The sequence below is a fragment of the Rhipicephalus sanguineus genome, chromosome 7, assembly GCF_013339695.2.
Source record: "Rhipicephalus sanguineus isolate Rsan-2018 chromosome 7, BIME_Rsan_1.4, whole genome shotgun sequence".
NCBI lineage: Eukaryota > Metazoa > Arthropoda > Arachnida > Ixodida > Ixodidae > Rhipicephalus > Rhipicephalus sanguineus.
In genome coordinates, this window is record NC_051182.1 from 129,045,195 (window position 1) to 129,064,241 (window position 19,047).

The 19,047-nt window shown below is 44.5% G+C and overlaps 1 protein-coding gene and 1 non-coding gene across 3 annotated transcripts in view; both read right to left on the reverse strand.

Moving 5' to 3' along the window:
* LOC119399908 (trithorax group protein osa) overlaps positions 1-10,623 on the reverse strand; it is a 61,468-nt gene extending 50,845 nt beyond the window's left edge. Inside the window, exon 1 of one of the 2 annotated variants that reach the window (XM_049417893.1) lies at positions 9,992-10,623. The gene's annotated coding sequence lies outside the window, so the exon portion shown is untranslated. The remainder of the gene's footprint in view (positions 1-9,991) is intronic. The other variant, XM_049417894.1, reaches the window with a different exon arrangement.
* Positions 10,624-13,341: 2,718 nt separating this feature from the next.
* On the reverse strand, positions 13,342-13,444 carry LOC119401049 (U6 spliceosomal RNA). Its single transcript, XR_005185385.1, has one exon. It is a non-coding gene; the product is annotated as a U6 spliceosomal RNA (small nuclear RNA).
* Positions 13,445-19,047: the final 5,603 nt, after the last annotated feature.

Below are 19,047 nucleotides of genomic sequence, written 5' to 3' on the forward strand. Positions count from 1 at the left end.
ATAGGGTTCAGGCTTGGGCTAGTTGGTTCATGATTATAAGTGGGAAAAAACAGCGCAAAATTCTGACAGGACACACAAGACAGCGCTGTTGTCGTGCCTTCATCTCGTGTCTCCTGTCAGAATTTTGCGCTGTTTTTTCCCTTTTATAGGGAAAACTTCAAAACGACTAATTTTTTCCTTTCGCTGTTTCTATTCAACACTCATACCATCCAGTTTTGCTAATTATCAGTATGACAGAACGAACCAAGTTACATATCGCTGTTCCCAGAAATGCTTGCCTGGACAATTTTTTCCTCCCCTAAAATTTTCGGTTCAACGCGCTTGCTTACGAAGGACATTTCACTTAATTAGCGGCGCAGCACCGAACTCCGAAGCGAGCAAGCTTGCTTGAACACGTAACGTGGTTCGCTTTCACGACGGTGGTCCGTTGTTGTCGCGCAAAAAAAAAAAAAAAAAAAAAAAAAAGTCTCGACAAGTTTTCCGTCGTCCGACATGGCCCTTCACTGTCGTACTTTCTTTAGTTCGCGATTTTTATTCCTTCCTTCGCGAGGAACCGACACTCGGATACATCCTCCGCCTCCGGGCAGGCAGGCAAGGCAAAGAGCGCGGAACCTAGGAAAAAAAAAAAAAAGAGCGGGAACGCAAGGGAGGGTTTGAGCCGACCGCTGTGCGCAGTCTGAGCAACAAAAAAATATATATACAAAAAGAGACAAGCTAAGGAGATTATCGCGCGCCAGGCGCACACGAACGGCGAAACCCGGGGCCCCGAACGACGGCACTAAACACTGCGCTGCGTGTGAGACAAAAGGACAGTGACAGAGGGACGAGAGAGAGAGAGAGAGATGAAGAGAGGGAGGAGAAGGGAATGAGGGGGAGAGAGGGAGGGACAAAAGAGACGCGAAACGACGACTCGCGCTTGCGTAGTACAAACGTACGAGGAACCACCGACAATGCGCAGCACGGCAGCGGCGGAGTCGAGCGGGAAACACACCACCGGCCGGCGCGCACACACGAACGATACGGAGGGTGCGAGGAGGGCGAGTGGGTCCCCCTGGCGGCGGACGCGGGAATTAACGGAATGGTACAGAAAAGAAGCCGCGGTTTTCGCGCCGAAACGAAAACGAAGCGAGACAGACCGGAGAGAAACCGACACTCCCTTCGCTGCGAGGTGGGATGAATGGCTCTCCTCTGGAAAGATCGCCTCAGGTCTAGAGGGGAACGAAAAGGGAAGAGGGGAGGGGCGGGTGGTGTTGTCAGGGGAAGGATGGGAGGAGGGGGGGAGTGGATAGAGAAAGCTGCAGTGGTGGAACATTCGGCGCGACAGCAGTGCAGCAGAAGTAGTGCCTCGGTTAGAAAAGTGTTGGGATGGAACGGCTCGGAGGGGACAGACAGGTCGGCAGAGCAGACACACCCAGATGCGCCATTACGTCGCAGTCAGCATCCATGGAGAAAAAGGGGAAACCTAGAAGGGTAGCAGCAAGTGGTTGTTTACTGGGGTATTTGCGATAAAGGAAAAGGAAGTAATGATGGCCGCTGTAATCGTCTAGCCCGAGCAGCTGACACCTGAACGGCGAACATGAGAAAATGACCAAAGAGCAGAGGCTAGGGAAATTATAGAGGGGGATAGAGCATGTAGGGATATGTGGAGTGAGCTTTGCAGTGCTGCTTTTTTTTTTTTTTAAAAGCTAACACTGAGTAAGCCTTCAGTGCGGTGGGCACTAACCATTTAGGCTTGGTGAAATGCAGGGCAGTGTGTCACGGTGGTGCTCTGGAAGCAAGCTGCGAGTTAGCAGAAAAAAAATATACATGGCTTGCACTGACGTCACTGTGGCCGCCATCTTTGAGAACAAAGTGGTTGAGACGCAGGGTGAACTCTTGCTCGAACGCGCGTAGCAAGAAACGGTGATATCAGATTAGTTCCGGTGGCCCCTCCAATCCTCTTGTGTTCCCCCTTGACGCAGCTGGCGAACAAAAGAAAGTGGGGAGAGCACAAAAGAATGCGGGGGGGGGGGGGGGGAACGACTGGGTGTCCTCCACTGAAATGACACTCTAATGAGATAAAAAAGTCACGGTGGCCGTCATGCTTGTGAACAAGCGCAGAGAACCTGTCTGTGACGTGCAAGGCATGTATTGCAGCGCTGTACGACAATTCATGTTCCCAAACTCTTATACAGGCAATTGACTGTTGCATTTTGTCTTGCCAAGCAAGTTCATTTTTTTGTTGTTTTTCATTATGTCTGTGTTTATTCACCACTGTTATCATCATGTGAAATCCACTGCCCTTTTCTCTCTGAAGGCCACCAGGTCACATGTCGAGCTGTCTGTGACAGCTTTTCTGCCTCCGCACTCGCCAACTTGTGTGTTCGAAATAAAGCAGACTCTGATCCTGAATAGCAGTGGTATATGTCCTCAGCAACGTGTGAGCGCTTCACAACAGAAAGTTCTTTGCAAAGTATAGCCGATCGAAATATCACAAGATAGTCCACCGCCAGCACAAACTGTCCCTCGTATTCTGGTATTCCACCATACGAAAGTGCCCCCGTGGTCTGACACAACACCCTCTATGCACGTGGAACGTAAAAAGAGGTGAGGTGTTTTAAGTAAATATTGTGGTTCTGCTCTTGAAAGGAATACAGTAACAACGCGAATACAGTAACAACGCCACGAAGAGTGAATGCTGCCAATAATCATTAAAGATGTGGATTTTGACAAAATCAGCAAACGGGAACAAAGAACAGGCACGCTGTTCAAAATATACAATATGCAGTGCTGCACACCAATGGAAACAAGTTCGAGGATTTCTTCGATGTACCACACAGTAAACAAAGCCCAGCTGCTGTAATCACTTTAAGAGCCAGGTGTCGAAGGAACTGGAAGTGCAACAGAATGCCCATGTGTGCACCGGAAAATTCAGAAATCATTTCATTATTGATCAAAATGTGTTCATTATTGATTAAAACGCAAAATCTAGTGAATTGTAGACTATCCTATAAGTGAGAATACAGATATTGCGAGACCTTTCAAAGGAACACATTTTGGTTTTCCACATGTCAACATCTAAACCTTCAATCTTGAAAGAACATTTCAGTGTAAAGAAAGTGTCCTACTGTCGCAAACAGCAATGCAGTTATTGCAAGCTATGCCAATGAAATACATTTAGACTTACAATTAAAAAAAATAATAATAAAATAAGCCGCTATCTACATCGTGAAGCTTCCAGTGTTTCTTAATGCTTCCTAAATAACCACTCCCATTTGACTGTAACAACACTCCAGGCCAGCAGAAAATATTTACAAAATATCCGACCCTCTTTACAAATCCACAAACTTAAACAGCCGTTAAAGTTGGTATTGTTAATGTGGTAATACCTGTTCAGTTACTACCTGCCAATACCTGTTCTACTATATCTGGCCACAAAATATAACAGCTGCAACCATTAAACAACATGAAATGGCAAATGCTCAAACATAATAGATTAGCACACACCTAAAAAATGCACTGGTAACCGTGAGTGCACCTTAAAATATTAATTACATGTTTCTAAAAACGAAGTTCGCTTCCTACTGTACCCTGACATCACAACATGGCAGGGGTTTTTCATTACGTGCTCACGCAAGATATCATGACGTTTCCGTGGCCGCTCCACTCCGTGGCTCCACTGGCGATGCACAAGAGGCCATTTTGCATGTTTTGGTATGCGACAACATCACAACTAGCCACACTGGCGCGTAAGGTCAGCAAAATTGTTACCACAGCCTGACGTACACACTACTGTCGATGTCCAGTAGGCGCACCATGCAACAATTGACTTTAGTGTCAAAATAAAATATCCTATCAGCATTTCCTGAACTTCACGCTTGATAGGAGCATCCTTTCTATACAGCAGATTGTATGGTGGAGTAAACTCAGCTTTGAAAATTGGTGTCAGTACCCCTTTAAGCAAACGTGAGCACTAACAAAGGGTTACAACTGGTGGGTGTACGTGGGTGACTGCAGGTGATCGGGTGTCAGAGTGAGAATGAAATGTTATTACGAACACAAGTGGGTGTTGGCATAAGTGGACAGGAGAAGCAAACAATGCGGAGCAAGTGCCACTAGTGCTGGTATACATGAGCGTACAGGCAAGTACATATGCCCTGGGAACGCATTGGCAAGTGGGCATGGGTGGGTGTCTGCCCATGTCGCCTGTGTACGACTTAAGCTAAATACAATTTGAACGTGTATTAGCGTGCACTTAGAAGCACCTGAGTGTCTTCATTACTCAAACAATCCTGAAAGATGGCACTTTGGCCCCTTCGTAACCCATTAGCCTACGTCGCCCGTTACCAGCCACAGCATCGTTAATACACCAAAGAAAGGATTTCTACAAGCAGCTTACTATAGTAATGTGGTAATGGGAGAGAAAAACACATCCAAAAGATACTGAATTGGAGTTAACCAGCCTTCAGCCTTTGAGGCACTTTGAACACACGGTTGCGTATAGAACTTGTTTTTGCTAGCTGTGTCAAGTAGGGGCTAAGAAAGAGCAAGATACATGGAGTTTTGAATCAACTGAACCTCCTGTGTAATAAATGTGTCTTCGTTTAACATCATTCTGCAGCATACTGTTGTACATGATCACTCTGAGGAAGGCACTAGCGTGTTAGACGAGTCGTTCAAAGAGCCACTTTCCGGAACCACATCAAAAGTATTATTTTCCTTTGCTCGAAACGAATATAATCGAAAACTAAATGGCATGATATTTCAAACACAATGTCTGATATTATTTAAACAAAAAACAACTTGAGCGACTTCGGGATAAATATTTAATTTCAATCTAATTAGGATTACTGATGATCAGGGGCGTAGCCAAGGGGGGGGTTGGGGGGGTTCAAACCCCCCCCGAAATTTTTCAGTTTAGCCTGCTTATATATACACACACACATACAAACTCACGCACGAACATACATAAAGTATGGTTGAACCCCCCCCGAAAAAAATTTCTGGCTACGCCCCTGCTGATGATAAAACACATAAATGATAATCTCGTGAAAAATAATCTCGTGATACATTGTATGTATCACGAGATTATTTTTGTTACACTAAAATATTGAGCGCCTTGAATAATGTTCAATAATGTGTAAATTGTACACACCTGCAGACAGTTAGTTGTTCATAGGTCGCACCTAAAAGAGTGAAGACCACTATCTTTGCAGTGACCCCAACCTAGTGAAGCCTTAGGTGATGTTGGTTGATTGATTCTACAAGCAGCTGAGAGATATCAAAGGAGTGTCGACAGATTACCTTTTCTGTCGACAAATTCAGTTTAAACTCAGGGCCCGCAACTTCTAAAGCCTCTGAATTAAAAAAAAGTGCAACCAATTAAATGCATTGAGACACTTATGCATCAGTTTGAGATCATTACGGCTTCACCTAACAGTCGGCGGTTTTCAAGGAATGTACAGAAGAGGATCCCAAAGTTGAGGACGGCAACCAGAGGCTCAACCCACAATGCAGAAGGGAGCCACGTAGGACACTTTCTGATGACATCAACAAGTTTTATTCGCCCACCAATCATGTAAAACTTGTGTACACTGTTTCAGCCAAAGTTCGCACTTAGAGAAGCGCGAGAAAAATTAAGAGCCGCGAGTCAGAGTGTTCCACTTGACAGCGAACAACCCTGCTGTAACTACAACTAACCATGGTGAAGATAGGTTGTGTTGCCTCATCTCATTCCTAGAATATTAAATAATTTTTATGAACACGATATACATATAGAGTACTTCACATTCAACCAGCTTAAGCAACGTTAATTCTATACTGTATTCTATTTTCCATCCTCTTTCTGTTACCTTTGTTTTTTGCTGTGAAATAAACTGAAAACTTTCATAATTTTGTTCACCGTAGAAGGATGCCTGCAAGATCGTACCATACATTCGTTGTATTGTTTTCTTTTCTGTTTTGTACTTCTTTTCCGGATGATCATGGTGGGCCCCTTTGTTATTTCAATTGTGTATATATTATTTGCACATATTGTACTGATGTATTATATTGATAGTATGTTTGTGGCCAAATGCTGAGCCAAGTCCGAGTTACAGGGGGTAAGAGCCTTGTCACGCTGCCTAAAAGCAGCCTTTTCTCTCACCCCTCATGATCTGTATTGCTCACAAAATAAACATATATCTATCTATCTCTCTAGTCCTCCAGACAAAGCACTCGTGCAGGAGCAATGCTTTCCCAAGATGTCGCGCTGCGCCCCAGTTTCTTAACCCTTCGATACGTAACATCAGCATTGTTAACACGACCCAGTGGTTCCAAACAACACTGTGGGCGAGAGAAAGACTGCACGCGATGTCATTGACTTCGGTTGACAGGTGGAGGGAAGGAAGCACAAAGCTCGGCAGTGACTTTATTTTTTAAAGCTCTCAAACACAATGAGAGCACCTCGCATACTTTCTCATTCACATGGTTACAATGCTAGCCATTACACAACAAATATCCTTTGTTCCAGGAGAACAAGAACCGTGGCACATTCGTCAGGCCGCTTAAATCTGCAACATAATTAGTACAGGTTCTCAGATGTACCTGTTTAGGCCGAGGTGCTAGCATTAAGATAAACTACAAGAACAGCATTGTTGTGCAGCTTACTAAAGAGTACTTACTGACACAACTAAAGGAAGTGAAAGTATAGTAGTAAAAACAATGTAAGGTGCACTGCAAAGCTTCAAATTCTGCAAATCTTGGCAACAATAGATGTAGATTCTATGACCGTCTATACTCCGTTTCATACATCAGGTTCAACGCTGTGCAAACTATGCAAGAAGTTTGGTCAGCTAAATGTGCAAGTCCATGCATCTTGTGCTTGGATTTCGTCGCTGCAAACGTGGCCTCCGCGATTGGCTCCGGCTGCGCGCTACCGGAAACTAACTGAGGACGCCACGATACAAAAAAATGGGACCCTAAGCGATCCAGAACAACGTATTGACAACCGTATAAATACTGCGGTTTGTTTGTTTTTAAGGAACGGAGCATCTTCATTTAACACTCAGCCTAAAAACGATAAAAAAAATCACATTAGGGGTGGTAAAATCATTGAAATATTTCTTGGTGCAAAGGCATCTGCTGCAAAGAGTCTTACGAGCTTCCATAGTGTTGCACCTGATGTATGAAACGGGAGTACAGATTAACTTGTGCATGACGTCCTTCTTGTTACTACGAGCAAGCCTTCTTCAGAAATGACTCGCCGCAAGTTTGTAGAAAGAATGTTCGTTCTAAAACGAAACCATGCAAGAAGAGCAAGCAAACCCATCAGTACCCCGGCTTCTCACCGACCAATCAATTTCATGTAACACATATTAGACGCTTTTTGTAATGGCTTGTCGATGCACTTGTGATAGCACACGCTAAAAAGAATTCACACAGGACACAGTTTAACAGGACGTAGCGCAGGACACAGGACTGTGTCCTGCGTGTTCTTTTTAGTGTGTTACCCTACCATAAGCACACTGCTACGCCATCGTGAAGAAGCTCGCCCCATTTATCGCATTAGTGGGTTTTTTGCAAGTTGACTGCCTACTCTAATGCGAAACAGCAAGACAGCTTGCTGACTTTGCATTAAAAAGAACTGTTCAGAAGAAGTGTCCTGGTTTCTCGCAGTTTGAAAACAACACAAGAACGAAATGGAAAGATTGCTACACCACGCTTTCATCAAGGAGAAGTCTTTAGAGCCTGGTGGAAGCGCCATCGCAGTTATGTTTATTCTAGAGAGAGTACTACTGTCGTCGTCCACAGAACCAAACATGCTTCTCTCGCAACCCAACTGTTAAGTTGCAACACGACTCGAGTGCAAGTTGTTACGCTTTCATGCGCTGCCTTGAACACTTTTCGAAAAACCTTGCTTCCACAAACAGCATCAGCTTACAGTACTTATTTCGCTGTGGATTTTGTAAATGGAAAAACTAGGAGGCTGCAGCAGTTAACTATCCCAAAGAAACGGTAAAAGCGTGAGTGTGTGTGTGTGTGTGTGGAGGGACAGGGGGGATGTCCAGAGCACTTTCTTTATTGCATACGACGCAGGACCGATCAGCTGTACAGGCCTGTTGTTAGCAAGGACCATTTTATCTGCCAATCTTGTCGCTGAGAGGCATAGATAAGGCGCGTTTCTCACCAAAGAAAAACAATAAAGAAAGGGTTCAGATAAGAGACTGCCGTATGTTGACTACATGGGATAGCTTATTCTGTTTCGGCCCCCTCTAAGCGTGGCATGATCTAGTTCAGTTCTCGCAACTCCGCTTGTGACACAAGCTTTGACATTTCGAAGTTGTAGCACTCTCAAAAAGCTTTAAATGAAAGCGCATGCTCATGTTGTCGCTGAACTTTAACAGGCACGGTCCAATAGTTCTGTATTCTCCGTTTTTTTGTCAAGCAGTGTTACAACTGACCGACGTTAACATGCGCCTACGCTGAAATTAATAAGTCATAAATGCGCAGGTGGGGCGAAAGCACTCCTGTAGACACGATATAAATTGATTCAAAAACCATTTTCCTACATCCTTGACACGTATGTGACACGGGGTGAAATGTATATGGACGCACGAAATTCCAAACGGCAACATCTCTACAAAACAGAAGGCAGTTGCAGACGACACTGCCGTGTCGTCTGCAACATTAGCGTCGGCTTTCCAAAACAGACGACAGCTGCAGACGACACGACAGTTATATGTAAAAGCGGTCTGCTTAAGAGCTTCTATGCTCCTTTCATTAAGCGGCAACGTTTATCGATCTTACACTACCTGCTTGGACGACGGCGCACCAAACAAGGAACCGATACAAAACTTAACCAACGTACTTTTGTTTGTTCGTTCCCGAAAAAGAAAACAGAGGTTCGTTAATCTGCCTTCGTTTTGTCGTCTGCTACAATTACAGAACAGGCTTTTTAAGGTCACACACGACGCGAAGACATGGGGTGAGTCGCCAACAAAATGACGACATTAGTAATGTCAACAAGGCGATCGCTCTTCCAATATGCAACGAGCCCGTGCACGTTACACTATCGCATAGTGCAACGAGTTTCTTCAAAGTAAACACGAACGTAAGCGCCCGACGAGCAAGCATCAAATCGCGTTCATTTTCACTTCTCGCAGGTGCGCGCGAGACGCCAAGCGAAACGTGCACCCGTAAACACAACTATTTTTGCTGCGTGACGAAACGAAGGGCTGCGGGCCAATCATAAAAAGGCATCACGCGAAAAGCGCGCACGAAGCGAAACAAAGAGCGTCCGCAAACTGCGACAAAGCAAACACATCACGCGAGTTCAATAATAAAAGGCTGTGGGAGAAAGAAGCGATCACAAGATGAAACAGATTTAACTCCGCGGTTAGGCCTCGTTGTGAATGCTGAAACATCGACGAGCGGAGCGAGTGTTTTTATAGTTTTATTTTTCCTCAAAATCGGCGTCCACCAAGCGACATCGCGTAGCGTCGGGTCAATTGCATGCAGCAGCGTCAACTTTAGCTCGGCCCAAACAAACACCACAGGCTTTCGAGTTAATACACCACCGAAACGTGTCAGAATACTCAGTGGAGAAACTAAAAGCGCTCGATCGGCTTTGGGAGAAACTAGAAGCGCTTGATCGGCTTGTAGTTTCTCGCTACGCAATCACGCTCCCCACGTTTCGATGCACAATGCCGCGCTGTTTTCACGCCGACGTTGCTCATCGGGAAAACACTGGAACAAGAGAACGCTAAGCTAAACGAGAGCTGTATTGCGCGTTATGCATGATCGGGCGCTAATACGGCGCTTCCCTTAGTTGCGCTTTCATTTTGAATATATACTCGTTCTCGAAAAAAAAAAAAAAATGCCAACCGCGCTGCTACTCCCATTCAACCCGTCACAACAGCACACCCTTTCTTCTCTCTCATTTCGTGCGGTTCTATATAGCTTTAAAATCATAAAACGACACCGGCTCGCGCTGCCACTGGACACTAAATGCATAAACAAGAGAGGTTCTTACCTAGATGTAGACGTCGCGCATTACGCACCACGAGTTGGGCGTTGCGAGCGGCGCTAGAGACATCGCAGGGTCGGGATTATGCCCACATAATCCGGGTAGCCAGCATAGGGAGGGGACGCAGCCTAGGAGGTGTTTTTCTTCTTTCTTGCAACCTCGGTGCAACGCAGTAGAGAGTCGCTAGAATCGCACAATAACACGTACAGTAGCAGCAGGAGTTGCTCAAGTTTCTTTAGGCGATCGAGCAAAGTCGCACGGCGGATTAAAAAAAAATATAAGAAAAAAAATCAGCAGGGGGAGTAGGAGGCGTCCGAAATCCGCATCCACTGCTAGTGTCGCTGGCGGCAGCAAGAGACACCAACCACAGCGTGTTTTAGGCTTAGCGTAGTCGACGCGAGCACACAGTCGACACCTCCTCGGTGTGGGACGCGGTTAGCGATGCAGGCGACGCGGATAGCCTTCAGCGTCTGTGTGACGGCTTACCGTGCCCGGTACGTTGGTCTGTTTCGGCGCTGAAACCACGTCCATGGTGGCTACATTGTCCGAAAATGCCCCACTACTCCGCATTGAAAAATAAAAAAATCTCACGCACACCAAAGTCACTGTCACAATGGCAACGACGCACGCACCATCTGACGGCCGCGGGTTACACCGAAAAACTAAAAAAAAAAAGTCGCGCGTAGTGGTACCTCTACAGTGCGATAAGCAGTAACCATAGACAATGTATTAAATTTTACATGCGTATCAGTTAATATCGCGACTCTGAGGTATTCTAATTCTACCTAAACGACAGCAAAATAAAAAAATTAAAAATGCGATTTTAGTTATCGAACTTTCGTAACAGCCCGCTGCGACAAAGCTATCGATATATTCACGATATGAAACTATAGTAATTGTAGCAATACTTGGGACAGTTCATTTGCTGCAAACAACGATACTTCAAAATGATATGCACATACAATTAATTTTGATCATGGCAATAATATTATATATTGCAGAGACAAATTAGGTATGATTAAAGCACACACAGTCGGCGTACCACGCTGTGCATATGTATAGTTGCAGTTAATAGCATATGAATAATACATGCCAATTTAGGTGTGATAAGCTTACATTCTTACATAACGTTTATATAGCACTGAATGACGAAGTGCGTGGTGTTTTTGAGGAATAATTGTATCCCGTGATTAAGGTTTCCGCCTGAATCCTTGAATAAGTTTCAGCTATCACAGTTGCATGCACTTCATAATGCTTGGAGAAACTCTAAACAAAACTTCTTTGATAGCAAGCTTTCTTATGTGCCTGCCTAACTATTGCATTAGGTACTACACAGTACTAGACAACTGATATGCAGTTCCCTCTGAAACAGGATGGCGTAGGACGCCATTATGCATCCAACTGTTCGGATTGGTCTTCAGCATATGACGTAAAATTGACGTCACAAGGTAGCGGACATATATAGGGATCCATATGTGCATGGGTTCGGCCGAAATAAACGAACCGAAATAAGTGCTTATAGACAGGAAGAATGCTGGGAAAAGGGACCAGACATGTTAATTCAAACCTCATTGAGTACCTCTATGGTGACCACGCAAAGTACATAATTGAGTACCTTACTTCAAGCATTAAAAAAACACAGGTGACCAAATACACGACCCAATAGTGACCCAACAGAAAAAAAAAAAAACACTGCTTTTGAAGGTCTGCCTCATGATCACACCAGATGAAAGTTCCCTGCGCATTCAATTACTATGCGAAAATTGGTAAAGTCTGTGTTGCGTGAAAAATTTACTAGACAGTGCTCTGTTTATCGCGCGATGAGATATACTTTTAGCTACAAAATGTTCAAGAACAAGGAAGTGTACTCGTAAAGTGGGCTCCAAGGTCTCCATTGAGCAAAGGAGCCAGCGTGTAATCATACCATATCTCAGTACATCGTTCATAGTGGGACGCTTAATGCATCCAATGTGAATAAACGCTATAGTCAGACCCAGTTACCGTACAGTATTCTCCGATATAGCACATGGCACCGGAACAATCACAGTGTTGTTTAGGGGGGGCAGGGAGTGCCCCCCCCCCCCCCAGAAATTTTCATCTGTGCGCCTTAGCCCGCCCCCTACCCCAAACGCAAACAGTGAAAACACAACGCCTTGAGTTCCCCGCCTCCCTGTTTCCCCGAAGGAACTAAATTGCGGCGGGTGCCCCCCCCCCCCCCTAAAAAAATCCTGGTGCTGCCCCTGATCATGTTCCGGGCCCCTGTGCATACATAATCGCAAAGGCGCCACGCTTTGACCGAATTGTATAGATGTATACTATGCCTGTATCAGGCCGTAGCAAAATAAGGGGGGGGGGGGCTAGGGGCCCGGGTTTCCTCCGAAATTTTGATGGAGGTGTGATGATACGGTGTTTTACCGAAAATAAATAACGAAAATAGGTGTTCTGCTCAGAATCAAGGCCTTCAGCAAGTGCCCCCCCCCCCCTGGAACCGCGTTCACCATGGCACATAGATATACGCAGGCAAGATGAATTAAGTGTGTCTCAACATTTGGCATGTAAAACGAGCAATGCGTGACATGACGACTTGTCATAGAGTCGAGCATAAATATATTGAGGGTGGAATGACTCAGCTGGTTTCCACGAAAGTGTATGCGCATATATGTCCTCAAAACCCACCCATATGTATGTATGTATGTATGTATGTATGTATGTATGTATGTATGTATGTATGTATGTATGTATGTATGTATGTATGTATGTATGTATGTATGTATGTATGTATGTATGTATGTATGTATGTATGTATGTATGTATGTATGTAAACAAGTAACAGAGGAATCGAAAAGTAAAATAAGGAAGCTAGATTACGGAAATTATGGCATCTACTGGCTTCAGCCTTACTTCGTCGTATTGGACGCATTGAATTGTTCGCATATCCAGAAAATTCTAGATCCGCGTGCATAAATCAGTCAGGAATAACGCACCCTCCATACCTACCACTCCTCGGAGTAAGCGTTGAAGCGCGCACACACACACACACACACACAGACACACACACACACACACACACACACACACACACACACACACACACACACACACACACACACACACACACACACACACACACGTGCACCGTAACGATGACGTATACGTATTTAGGTCACGTTGTGCAGACTTTACACATAATCGTGCGGCCTTATTACGGCGTCTGAAACCAAATCTACGGTGTCTCGAAGACAGTAAAACAAAACACAGAACCGTGGACCAGAAATTAGGAAACCCGAATTGAACACACAGCCGTAACCGCGGTGATGTTCACAAAAAAGACAAAAATATCCTCAAGAATTCGACAAAAAAATGTGGAACGCTTCACGATTTTGCGTGTCATCCTTGCGCAGGGGCCATGCTAATCTTCTCTGTATCGTTCCAATTTTAGTATATGTACTTTGGAAGTACACCAGGTACCCCTTCGATTCCATATATATAACCAGGGTTTCAAGTACCATCATTCGGGACAAGTGGCTCAGTGTAATCATGACAAAATCTCTTTTTCAGTGCTCATTAAAGTTAGTTTTTCTGAACTTTTTATGAATGGCCTTTGCTGCGCGCACAATCCGGTTAAGCAAGATTAATGGTCTAATGCGTATCTCTTGTCTAAATCAAAATAAACATTGTCCACAATGGTAGCCGCAAATCTCTGAGTCCGAGCGGTTGTTCGATTGCTTTATGTACTTCGGCACAGATGGCAGTGCAAACGCTGGCGATTCTGAAGAACGGGCACAAAGACTGTCAAATGGTGCTCTCGGAGGCCCTATAATCGCTAAATTAAATTGTCTGAACTCTGTGAAATACCCCTAGATGACGCTCCCACCCAAAACTTGCGAAATGGTCCACACGGAAAGCGACAGAAGCATGCGAAATGAGCCGTTCCACTAAGAGTGCTTTTTTTACTCCATTCATTTCAGGCCACATTTATCAGAGTTGGCGATCCGTTGTAAAGAAGTTACCGCAACATCACTATCACCATCATCATCATTTGAATAGGTGGTTTAAATGCATGCCTCAGAGAGGCCCACTCTTCTAAACAAAAATACAAATCTCAGAGGTTTTCTTTTTGTTGGCCCTAACTAAGAATGGTTACCTGAGTAGCACAGACAATCAGGTGCTTCATGCGACAAACTATAAACCAATCTACATGTATCGACGTTCAAAACATGAAAAAAAGCGCAAAAAAACTGAGGCACATGCAAAGCATGGCCTTCGAGATTAGAAGAGGTGTGGGTAGTTGGAAGCAAGCTCCTTGGTTGGAAAGGTGTTGGAATGTGCGTAAAATCTGAGTGATGCCAAGTCACCCAGATGCTCGCACAGACGCCATCCTAAAGCTGCTTGGGCAGTTGTCCACGCACCCTATGCAGAAAGTAAACATTTCGAATTAGGGCGCCAAATTTAAAGCTGTGTTTCAACAGAATGCGCTCGCAATACCGCACTTGGACACGCGTATTAGGTCCAGCAGATAACACTTTTGCGAATACTAAGTGCCCAGGGCGCTTTCACCGATAACGTAAGAGTAATAATGGAAGGAACAAATAAAAATTAAAACGATAAAGGAAAGGAAAAGAAAAGCTCAATACCAATATTGATTAATTTTAGGTTCGAAGTGGTTTCCACACGCGCGAAAACACAAAAACAGGTGGAATGAAGCTTTGGTTTTTGAAAACTATTTGTGCAAAGAAGAACCGGCGTTTGCTTGCTGAATAAACGGGCCACTAGACACTTTGAATTATGCATTTATTTAACTGATATTGTAATGCAGTTGCGCTGAGCGAAATGCATGAAGGACAGACGACACAGAGAACTGCACAAGTAGTTGAAGCTTTGCTTGCGTTAAATGTTCGGCAACAGCAGTTATTACATTCATCTATCTATCTATCTATCTATCTATCTATCTATCTATCTATCTATCTATCTATCTATCTATCTATCTATCTATCTATCTATCTATCTATCTATCTATCTATCTATCTATCTATCTATCTATCTATCTATCTATCTATCTATCTATCTATCTATCTATCTATCTATCTATCTATCTATCTATCTATCTATCTATCTATCTATCTATCTATCTATCTTGTTTCTTTTATTCAAACATATACACAAATTGTAGTAGAGGGAGCACTGCTTTTATTTGTCACAGTGTTCTTTTTTATTTTTTGATAGCGTTGAAGTGCTAACATGAGTGTTCCCACGAAATCGTTGAAGAAATGTCATGCAACTATATATAACGCTCGCCTTCTGTTCGTATGTTTTGATCTACGTTGATCACATTTTTGTTGTTTCTGAACAACGTGTTTTCAGTGCACTTGCCATCAACACACTTCTCTGTAGTGACAGCGAATCAAAACGCTCGGTTCAGGCACGCGCAATTATTGCAATGGCCGAGAGGGTAATAGACCCTCGGCGATTTTCATAATAGAAGTCATTTCGGCCGACATTAATTAAGCGTTGGCGCCGCCGCCTTCCCCCAAGCAGGTTCTATTTCCAACTTTTTATTTGTTTTTCCGTCTCTGTATGCTGTCGCTTTTCTGTATTGCTGTTTACCGTAATGCCCAAAGGGAGAGGGCATTGGTAGCCTTTAATTCTGCGAAAACTTGCCAAGAGAATGACTTCAGTGACTTTCAAGTATTTTCCTGTTTAGGTGTTGTTGCTCTAGAAGTGTGCTTCTCAGGTGACACACACACACACACACACACACATCCACGCAAGAAAAAAAAAAAAAAGGAACGGAGATGGCCGGGGAAAAGAAGAAATGCTGTATTTTTTGTTTTTTTCTGCGACATTAATGTCATACCAAACCTAGCTTTTCGGCGAATCTTCAAAAGTTGAAAGGACTCGCCAACATGGCGGTCACGTATAAATGTATATGCAATGGTAATTGTGTGTAACTGACGCAGAATGGGCATGTAAGGGCTTCAGGTACGTAGAACTTGTTACGAAACTTACTAACTGCGGAGAAAAAGAAAGACGAGAAAGAAATACATGCGGACGCCACAACTGCGCACGCTCGAAACACAAAAGGCCTCTCAAGGGTGTCTTTTCATTGGCCGGCGCGCCGCCGGCAACGAGAGAGGGAGAAAGAGCGAATGTCGTCTGCTATTATAAGGACGGCAGGACGACCGTTTCTTCTGCTCCGAGAAAACTTGCAGACGACCGAAGAAGAAAGACAGACGACTCTCGTGCTCCTCGCGATTTTGAGAGACCCTTCATGCGCGAAAATGTTACTCGCGATTTCGTGCTGTGACCATTCCCGCGATCCTCTGGTTGTCGACGAGAGAGCCTGAAGGGAAGAAGACGATTATTAGTAATTTTCGTGGTCGTATGTGTGAGTGAGTGACACACCTGTGTGCATCGTTAAGACGTGAACTTCTGGAGACATGTGAAGCAGACGACTTCTTGTATTGTGGCGTCTGCATCGTGATACCCGGAAAATCGACGGCAACGTAACAAAATTTCGTGCCGGTGTGCTTTTTACTTTTTTGCTTTCGCTTCAACATCAGAGCCGTGATCAGACGCCGACTGACGTCCCACCTAAAAAAAGAAAGGAAGAAAAATACTTGGTAAGTGTCCATCCCATTTTTCCTTTCCTATCGCGCATCGTAATCTTTGGCGAAAATTAGACATTTACTGGACGTTTTCTTAAGTAAAACAATCCTAATTCAATTGGGCGCTAAATGTAAGCCATAGGAATGATGTAGCAATCGTAAAAATCACTGGGAATTACCCTTCAGTCACGAGACATACTTCAAATCGCGATCGGGACCAACCAGGATCCAATTTATCGATCGCGATTGACTCGCTTTCTCAGCCTGCAATAGACAAAGCCAATAACGACCGAGAGATTCGATCCCGATCAACCTCGATCGCGATCGAAAGTGCCCTTTGTGACACCAATATAGGATTCAAAGGAGGCCGATAAGATTCAGAGAAAAATGGAAGAAGTAGTGTGGTCACGATTTTTTCAAAGTCCCCTTCTCCGGTGCAGTCCTGAAGAGCTGCTACAAGGCACGAAGAAGCATTGACAGTGATGACTGAATGTCTCATGACCGCTGATATCGATGTTTCGGGCTCGATTCCACTCTGATAGCTGAAGAATAAAGGCGGGAGGGAAGAGAAGTCTCTGCCTAAGGCCAAAGGTTGGACAAGATAGCTTACCTTATTTCGTCTGTGCTCCCACGCTTACAGTTTAGTTTTACATTATGTGAGCATTTTAAGTCACTTAATTTGGGGATATGCCAAAGTAAGTTTCCAGACTTGTCGCTAGAGATTCCACTGTCACTCTTCGCGTGGTTGCGAGACGGTATAAAACACCGTCAATTAATGAAGCGTAATGCTAGTTAGCTAATTCATGTTTTATGGCACAAAAGTGACTAAGGCTATGATGCGCTAGGGAGGTAATATAGAGTATCAATTACGACGCAGACTTAGAACGAGATGTCTTCTAATGCAAGATTTGATCATCTACTGATCCGCAGCCTGCGGCACATTATTAACGCATCTGAACGAGTACCGACACCTTCAGATACCAGTGACAGGAAAATTTTTTATAATAGTATACCCGAAAACCGGAAGTACTCGTGGACTTTAGCTCTCCAGAGTTTTCCCTTAAACCGAAGGCTTAATGTAGGCTAGTGCCTTCACATTCAATTAAGACCTATTCTGTCGTTTACATAGCCTTACCACAGCAGATACATCTATATCTTTAGGGACTCTAGCTGTACAACAAGTCGTGTATCTAAGGTCCCTGCTTTACGTATAGGTAGAGGGGCTTTACTTATAGATAGAGGGGCTTTACGTATAGATGGAGGGGCTTTATAGATAGAAGGGCTTTACGTGTATCAAGGTAGAGGGGCTTTACGTGTGTCAAGGCAAAGCCCGCGCCCCTGGTGGCCGCAAGAAGAGTTTGGAGTACTGGCCGAACAACCATGCAGCAAGCGTGCCCGTACATGTCGCCTCGCGTCTGATCTAACGTTCATCTTGATTCGCCTCGATCGTTTGACAATGGGACCCCATTGTCACGCGCCACGGACGCCTCAAAACGCCGGATGCGGCTTTCGATATCGCAGCAGAGGTCTCGGTTACGGAGCCCCCCCGACGGTGTATAACTCGAATCTTCCGGTTAATACGAACAGAATCGAACGACTCTGCTTGTGTAAAGGGAAGAGGTGTCGAGCTGCTCGTGTTAGAGAGAATGCTTCCATAATACGATAGCGAGTACACACAAAGATTACACAAAACGACACAGAACAGCCGCTAGACTTCAACTGATTTTTAATCGATGTAATTAAAGGACATAATTAAAGGACAGATATATAGATTCCATTGCGCACACACAGGTGCCACGTCAGAGACAAATTTCTGAAAACAATTTCACCGCCGCTTATGTGTACCACCCGCTCACATGTGGTTTTTGCTTACACGTATGCCACGTGTGAGCTGGCGGTATACAAATAGGCGGCAGTGAAATTAATAATAATAATATCTGGGATTTAACGTCCCAAAACCAAGATACGATCATGATAGACGCCGTTAGTGGAGGGCTCCGGAAATTTCGACCACCTGGGGTTCTTTAACGTGCACCTAAATCTAAGTACACGGGCCTCAAACATTTTCGCCTCCATCTAAAATGCAGCCGCCACGGCCGGGATTCGATTCCGCGACCTTCGGGTCAGCAGTCGAGCGCCATAACCACTAGACCACCGTGGCGGGGCCGGCAGTGAAATTCTTGGCACCTACGTGTGCGCAATAAAATGTATACGTCTGTCCTATTTGTCGATTAAAAATCAGTCGAAGTCTCTGTGTCGTTCATGTGTAGTCTATGTGTCTGTTAATTCGCTAGTACTATGGAAGCGTGCACCCATGATCAGCTGCCAACTAGCCCAACTAGGTGCATTATTGTGTTAGAAATTTCGTGCGCGATATTACCGGTGGTTTTGCAGGAGCAGCGACCGCACGCTTGCACTGCTGAAGGAGTGTTTACTGCAGCTATTTGAATAACTGTT